This window comes from Sceloporus occidentalis, unplaced genomic scaffold, assembly GCF_023333645.1.
Source record: "Sceloporus occidentalis isolate IW3139 unplaced genomic scaffold, rSceOcc1.0.p SCAF_11, whole genome shotgun sequence".
In the NCBI taxonomy this organism is placed as follows: domain Eukaryota; kingdom Metazoa; phylum Chordata; class Lepidosauria; order Squamata; family Phrynosomatidae; genus Sceloporus; species Sceloporus occidentalis.
In genome coordinates this window covers 19,010,892-19,019,452 of record NW_028316991.1, presented here as the reverse complement: position 1 = coordinate 19,019,452, position 8,561 = coordinate 19,010,892, and positions in this window count along the sequence as shown.

Genomic DNA, 8,561 nt, shown 5'->3' with positions numbered 1-8,561 from the left:
GGGATAACATATAAGACTCTAAATTGGAGTGATGGGAGTGATAAGGGGCCATTGGAACACAGGAGTAATGGGAGTGATAAAGGGCCATTGGAACACAGGAGTGATGGGAGTGATAAAGGGCCATTGGAACACAGGAGTGATGGGAGTGATAAGGGCCCATTGGAACACAGGAGTGATGGGAGTGATAAAGGGCCATTGGAACACAGGAGTGATGGGAGTGATAAAGGGCCATTGGAACACAGAAGTGATGGGAGTGATAAGGGGCAATTGGAACACAGGAGTGATGGGATTGATAAAGGGCCATTGGAACACAGGAGTGATGGGAGTGATAAAGGGCCATTGGAACACAGGAGTGATGGGAGTGATAAAGGGCCATTGGAACACAGGAGTGATGGGATTGATAAAGGGCCATTGGAACACAGGAGTGATGGGAGTGATAAAGGGCCGTTGGAACACAGGAGTGATGGGAGCAATAAATGGCCTCTATTCCCCTATAAACATTAACCATTCAAAATCAGCCATTCCCAGCTACATTAGTCATTTACAGCATTAACCCCGTGTGCGCTGGATTCCTGATCCATTTCATGTTATTTTGACATTTCAAAAAACAAGCAAATTTCAAAGTGACCCCAAACGTTTGAACGGCAGTGAATATAATTTCCTCCTCCATTTGTTTGTTTTATTGTGTTTACGTTGGTTCAGCGTATACAAAAAAAATTGTCCCGAAAATATTTCCCAAAATATTACGTATTATACCTGGTATTTGTTCCGATAATTTTATTTTTCTTTTTTAGAGGACGGTAGGTTAATGTTTTCCATGAGAAGGAGAGAAACCCAAAGAGGATCAAAGGAACTAATTGTACCGTGAAGGTAATTACACTTTCCAAAAACCTGAGGTGTGCTCCTCTTTGAAAGGCAAAACACCTGGCTCTCCTGACACTTTCATGCGCGGCGTATGGATACATCATGTCTGTACGCGATAAGAACACCCAGCATGGATAAAATCTTTGAGGAACAGATGGAGCTGTCCTCACGTTTCCAAGAGTCCTGTCTTCATTTGCATTTATGAGCCCTGGATCGTGTCTTATATTCAGGATACCCATATGCCCATCCTAGGGATGTTTTAATCCCCCCCACTGCATTAGTCTCTACCACCTCTGCTGGGAGGCTATTCCACATATCTACCACCCCTCAATAAAAGAAAATGTCAGCTACAATGGCCATGTTCCTCTTTAGATCAATTTGGTCTTTGCTGAACCATTATACAGTTTTTTTATTGCACAGAAAATGTGCATTTTTAAATTATATTAATTATAGAATAGGTAAGAGGAAAGAACGTGCTATAACCTCATTTCATGGGATTATTTCTGCTCTTGTATCTCCGTTTGTTTCACGCGACCTGCAGTTGTTACGCTGTTAGTACGCTGGAAACTATTAGTTTATTACACTTGGAAGTTGCTCCATCGGGATAACGGAGTAAGGATACCACGAGAATAGATTTATTTTAGCGTCCGCTAAACTACTAACATAACGGGACGCTCTAACTATTTTACATACCTTGGGACACCCCAGGGCAGGCAACCCAAACTTCTACCCCTACTGTAGGAGAGGGGCTAGCCAGGAGATGTGGTCGGCTAAACAAATCTGGCCAATGGCAAGGTGCTGGGGACTGAGAAACGAGAAAATGGGGGAAACCACAGAAATATCACGGGACCTTTCAGCTTTCATACGCATAAAAGTGCACACGATGGCCGCAGCGCCCCCCAAAAGTGTGGCCCCGGAATGTCTCTAACAGCGTTATAATATCCATTTGGATGTTGGAGGTCTTTAAGGACACCGTCAATAATTGATGGAGTAGGTGGATGCGTGGAAGGGCCGGCTGACAGACTGTACAATGTGTAAAATATGTAATTTTGTTACCGATCTGCTGCCCCAGCCCTGACGACTCTCGCAGGTATTGGTGGCTCCACTTAGTCTCATTGTTGGGTAACCTTCAACTATAGACATAATCCGGCTCCAATTGGCCAACTGGCAGACTCAGCAAACGCCCGGTGGGCCGATGGCCGACAGCAATTAATTTTTACCCAATTCAGTGGTATATTGGGTGCCACCGAACGTGCATCCACGCGTATCCAGCCGCATTTATGTAACTAGCAGCCTGAAAATATTTAAAAAAAATGTAAAAATAGGTGCAAAAACACCCCCCATACTAAATGAAAGACTTATATAAATTGTGTGGGTCACTAAACACGTTTGAACAAAGATATTGTAAAAATGGCCAAAAATCTCCAGTCGCTAAGGGAAGTAAAACCCCTGGTCGCAAAGAGGTTAATGATGATCGCATATTGGCTATTGTGACTGTATTGTAATTATATATAAATCTGCATGTATTGTGGTCTGGCAGACAATCTCCCCGCGTACGTTTGGATCGTCGACAATAAATCTGTCGCGTTGAAGGAACCGGTTGGCCTCGAACGCACAGCACTCAGCATCTGTATTTTATTCTCCAAATGTTACCGGGTGAAAAAAAGGCCAAAATAACCAATTGTTCCACCAAGTTACCAGAAAATGAGTAACGCTTTCCAGAAATACAAGGCGTGCGCCTCCTGAGAAAAAACGCACAATGTTATTCAAAGGACTTTTTCCTACACAAGAACGCGCTGTGGGCTTCACGCAAAATGCGACTAGACAATAAAATATACAATTTATAAATACACCGATCAGCCATAAAATTGTGACCACTTCAGGTGAGGGGAATAACGCTGATAATCTTGTTATCGTGGCGCCTGTCAGTTCGGGGGATATATTTGGCAGGAAGTGAACATTTCGTCCTCAAAGTTGATGTTAGAAGCAGGAGAAATGGGCAGCGTAAGGATCTGAGCGACTCTGACAAGAGACAAACTGTGATGGCGGGGTGACTGGGTCAGAACATCTCCAAAACGGCAGCTCTTGTGGGGTTCCCCGTCTGTCAATCAAAAGTGGTCCAAGAAAGGAAAAGCGGTGAAACGGCGACAGGCTCATGGGTGGCCAAGGCTCATTGATGCACGGGGGCGGTGGGGGTTTGAAGGCTGGCCTATGTGGTCAAATCCAACAGACGAGCGACTGTAGCTTAAATTGCTGAATTAGTTAATGCTGGTTCCGATAGAAAGGTGTCAGAACACGCATCGCAGTTTGTTGCGTATGGGGCTGTGTAGCCGCAGAGCAGTCAGGGAGCCCATGCAGCCCCCTGTCCACTGCCGAAAGCGCCTACAATGGACACGTGAGCAGAAGAACTGGACCACGGAGCAATGGAGGAAGGTGGCCGGTCTGATTACGCTTTCTTTTATATCACGTGGATGGCCGAGTGCGTCACTTACCTGGAGAACACGCGGCACCGGGACGCATCCATGGAGGCCGCAACTTACAGGACTTAAAGGATCTGCTGCTATCGTCTTGGTGCCGGAACCCACAGCACACCTTCAGAGGTCTAGAGGGGTCCATGTGCATTAATTTATATCATGCTTTTAAGTACCTTTTAGGATCCTTGGGCATTTCCACCCAGGCACATTGCTATTTATTGACTGGTAAATATTAGATCATACACGATGCACACAGAAGGGAAAACGTTGATTTGATGGTTACATAGAATTAAGTTTCACTTGTGGGGGTCTGATCTCTTGAGTTGAGTCCAGTTAACCCGCCTTGACTCGACTTAAGTTGCAAGCACTTGGAAATCCAACCCAAGACTCATAAAAAAGAATTGTCATTAAGTGAATAAAAGTGCTTGAGAGCCGTCGTGCGTATGAGAGCTGGAAAGTCACTCGAGATTCCTATATGAACCTGATTCCAGTTTGAAAAATAATATATATATATATGACAAACAAGCAACTTTCAGCAAAAAAAAAAAATGTCGACTCCATAGTGTAAATGGGCCGGCTGGGGAGAACAGAGATGTCCCTTCTAAACGGTCCATTGGGCAGCAGCACACTAAAGGCCTAACAGACCAAGCCACTGGTTTTGTGGCCCTCATGGACCTGGTGCCCTAGGCTTAGGCCTGGTGTTTATGTGTTTCATGTATCAAGCTATAGCTCATCTGGAGAAGCATCGGGTCCACTTCTACTTTACTTCTCGGTGGAATATGGTAATAGTCCTCCTCTCTCTTACTTTCGAATGCTTATCTTTTATCCGGTCCTTTGGTTTGAGGACATCGTGGTTTGCATTGAAAAGCAGATGACCCGGCACCAATTATTTTACAAAATAGCCCCGATCTCTGGCTCTGAAGCTGCAGCTTCTTCTAGAGGTAAGTCATTCATTTTACTTTTTAACGGGTTTAATGAAAGCATATTAACGTACTTAACAAAGTTGCCGAGGCCCCGTGGGACATTAGTCTGTCCCTTTAATAGACATGTTCTCCTGAGATTTCCCAGGTTCCGCTCGGTACAAGCGCCCTCCTTTCTCGTTTATAAATCCAATTGAAGGATATTAAGTAAAGTTGTCGTTTATTTTCATGAATTATAAGTATGCGTGGAAGATATTTTATATTTATACGTGATGAGAATTTGGCTTCATGCATCCCACAAGGGAGCAGCTGCACCTCTACACCTACTTGAAACCGTGAACAATCTCATTAAAGCGTCAGAACACGCTGTCCTTGTGTTACGTTTCCGTGCTTTCCGCTGCCTCTTGAGTTTGTAGGCAATCCGAACCTTCTATGAACTGATAGTTACACCTTATTTCTGATGTGGTTTGCACCTGAGGTCTGGAGCACTCGAAAACAAGCCGATTACCTGTAATAATGGGTTTCTGTTCCAAGAACATCCAGTATCTAAGTGCCAGAAATAATCGTAAAGAAAATATGCCGGGAACACGAAAGGCACGGAAGACACTGGAAAGCACTAGGTTATCTTCAGAAACAGGATGGGTCATGTCGTGTAGGAACAGGTCCTGTAAGTCTCTTATGAGCAGCAAACTACCTTTTACCATACCCCACAACTTTCCAAATGGACAAAAATGGGCATTTTGGCTTTTGGGGGTGTGGTTACAGGTGCCCCGCTAGGGGCGTGGCTTTATAAATACTTGTGCGCAATAGAGAGCCAGTTATGGGATTGTTCTCATTCGGAGGAATGATGTATTTTACATTCTTAAATAAACATGGCCGTCCAGCTTTGTATATTCAGTAAGGAATTTAGAACAAGACCGCGGGGTCTATGTGAGCCGCAAAATCATTGTCCGGTCTTGAAACCGGTCCCTGGAGGACGAGCATTGGGAACAGGCACTTTCAATGCCTGGGCACCACTTGGGGTTTCATTGTGGCTTCATTGCAACAAGGGCATTAGGTTTTGCCCCATCGATGCCCAAAAGTTGGACATTATGCCAAATGTACATATTGAGGCCCAACCTGTAATAAACATTGTATTGTATGATTCCAGAATCCTCATAACCAATTAACCATTGTGAATAAGATCAAGAGCCGCCATCTCTTTCTGGATCGATCTACTCTAAAGGAGCAGTTGTGGTTATTATTATCATCTTTTGTTTGCTTAGCGCCAACAATTTCCACAGCGTTCTTACAGTCCCTACGTTCAAAGGATCTGACAGAACTTGAACCGACAGACTAAGATGAATCGACACATTCATAGGGGAAGAGGGTCCGGCTCACAACCTGACTATTATATTCCTATTGGTAGTGGCAGCTATTTGTGTGCTGCTGTTGCACCCAACGCATTCCTCCATTGCAGATGTGTTCAAAATTAAACCAAAAAAAAAAGACAATAAGAGCAGAGCAAAAAAAAAAGTAAAAAAAATTATATAAGCCCAGCAGTGCCTTCAGTGACGTATTTTTTAGGGTGGCAGGTTGAGGGGTGGTAGACCCCCTGCGGCATAACCATACCTGGGAACATTCAGGCTGCAGCTACTTGGAGCCCTCCTTTTTCGGGATGAGGGTAGGTGGTCCCCCCGACGTTGAGGAAAACTGAGGCCGTAGTTTAAGGCTAAGAGGGACCAGGAGTTGGGCGCGCTCAATTGCCGCTACCGCGACCTGGAGTTTCTCTATGGTGACTCGGAGACCCCGAGATGCACCGCTTTATCTGGAGTCACAGAGTGAGACCCACCGGGTTCCCAGGTATGAGCGTGATGGGGAATCGGAGGCCATTACTCAATGGGTCGGTTAAAAAGGAGATTATGAGTCGCCACAGTCGCCAAAGTGGGGCGCTGGGATAAGACATCATATCCTGATGCCCAGAAGTAAGAACAGCGGCGCGGAGGGGGGGGGTAACATGTGGCAATGCCCTGGGTTATGGCCAAAGGTCAATGCATCACCGAGTGCCTCGTAGCTAAACCGGCTACTGTGCCAGATCATGGCAATGAGGGGGCTTAAAAGCTCTGCAGAGTGTTTCTCAGCTACGCTGGGGTAATTCATTTTTAAACTAAAGACCGATGCTTTAGTAAAACCCCTCGATTGGCTCTCCACACCTAGGTGTATCGTTGCTCACGTACATATTACATGTAGAGACAATAACATGCCAATCAGTACTCAACGTGCAAAAAAACATTTCTCCCCCTCATTAAATACAACTTGTTAAAACGTGCTTAGAAAAAAAAACACCTACAGGGGTAATGGTATACTTCTAATTACCAAAACTATCACACGCATCAATAAAATATATATGTTACAAGGTGGATTTTTGTATTACGGGAATAGGCTGCCTGTCGAAGCACTTAAAGGGACACATCAGTCATCATATGCACTTTAATGCATACAATAGCTGCGCGGACCCTTTAATATTTTTTGGTGTCCATTTTGCAACTTTATGGGGGGATTCTGCAGAATCTCCCATATGAATTCCCCAACCCCACAGCTACATGATGTGCTAGAGATGTGCTTGCCCAAGCTCCAGCGCCGAGTCGGCAAATGCTACTGGTGGGGTCCATTCAGACCTTCATACGCATGGTATTGAAAGTACTCGTATTGTTTTTAATGGGAGCTTATTTATTTCTTTAGGATTCCTTTACTTAATGTAATACAGTAGAAACGAATGACTCTTCAGGCAGGACAGCAGCTGTTTAATTCATTTAAAGGCTGCATCTGACTTAATCACGTAATGTAACAATATCTATCGTATCACAGTACCAGAGTTGACCGGTGGGGTTGGAGAAGCCCAACCAAGCAAACATGACTTTGCTTTAAGATGCCCAGGTGCCTCTGCCACGGGTTAAAGACACAATGTAGGTTCTTGGGCTTCTGCAAGGGAAATTCCAAGCAGAAAAGAGCTCAACACAGGCCATAATACCCCTCCAAAATAAAATAAAAATAAAGCACGTGATAAACGATAACAGGAAAAACAAACTTTATTTTGGGGGGCAAAGTACCCAGAGACTCGAACAAACTCAAAATGTTATATGTGCTAAACTTCAGATTGGAATTTTCATTGCGTTCAACAGACAGTATCGCCATCTAGTGGCTGTTTGTGTCATTGCATGATCAGATGTGCCGAATAATTCAAATCTGCCGTCAAGTTCCATGTCTACCCTTTCCGCTTTCTGTCCCAGTTTCGGGTTCCGCAGTCTTCTCCTTATAGTCCGTTGAGGTCGTAGCCACCCGTACTCACATTGGATCTTTCAGGTTAATACCCAAAGCAAAGCAAGCTTCTTAATACTAAAATATATCAAAAAGTGCGAGTGGAGGCAATAGTGATTTAACGCCTCCGTTAGGGGTCCACCATCACAATCAAAATTCGTTTCATGCTGTACTCATTCAGTAGACATATCCAACCCCCCTTCTTCCTTCCTTTTCTCCATTCTTTCTGTAAGTCAAAACTCACTGGAATTGTGCAGTTTTGCCTTTATTGGAGGAGCGCTCTTCAGTTATACCCAACAGAACATTCACATTTCTACATAAAAGACGGATCTAACGTAAATTACACATCAGGGTGTTTGGCAGGACCTCCGGCACATAGAAGATTGAATCGGGTATCAGGTTTATTCACTCGGCACTCCTTTTCTACCATACTGTGACTGATGCATTAACACGAGGCAGAGCTTAAGTTCTATTAATGCCAGGTTTATTTTTAGTGACAGTTTCACTAAAGGGATGGGTTTACAGAAGAACGAGAAGTCTTTTACTGGAATTACTGGAATACTGCACTGTGAAAGCTAATTCTCCCAAAAATCTTGCTTTACAAGACCTACTGGGTCCTATTAAAGGATCATTTAGCGTAACTTCTACATATTTCTTAACCTCAAACTTTAGTCGGCCCCCCAGTCTTGTCTTCTATTCGGTATAGTCTTATTTGTATCCTTTACACGTTTAAATCATGCATATACTAACCTCTACCACTTCGGCTGGAAAGCCATTGCAATTATCCACTCATGGAATGAAGAAGCCTGTATGATGCCGCAGCTTCAATAAGAAACATTGCATGTCACAAGGACTAGGCAGCACAATATAGACAAGGAGACGTTTATTTTAATAGATTCAAGCTTTTTGAACCAACTGTACAAAACTCAGCAATCACGCAGAAAATAACCGTAATAAATAGAATAAAATCACTTATGGAACTAGTATAGGAATGTAATTTATGTCT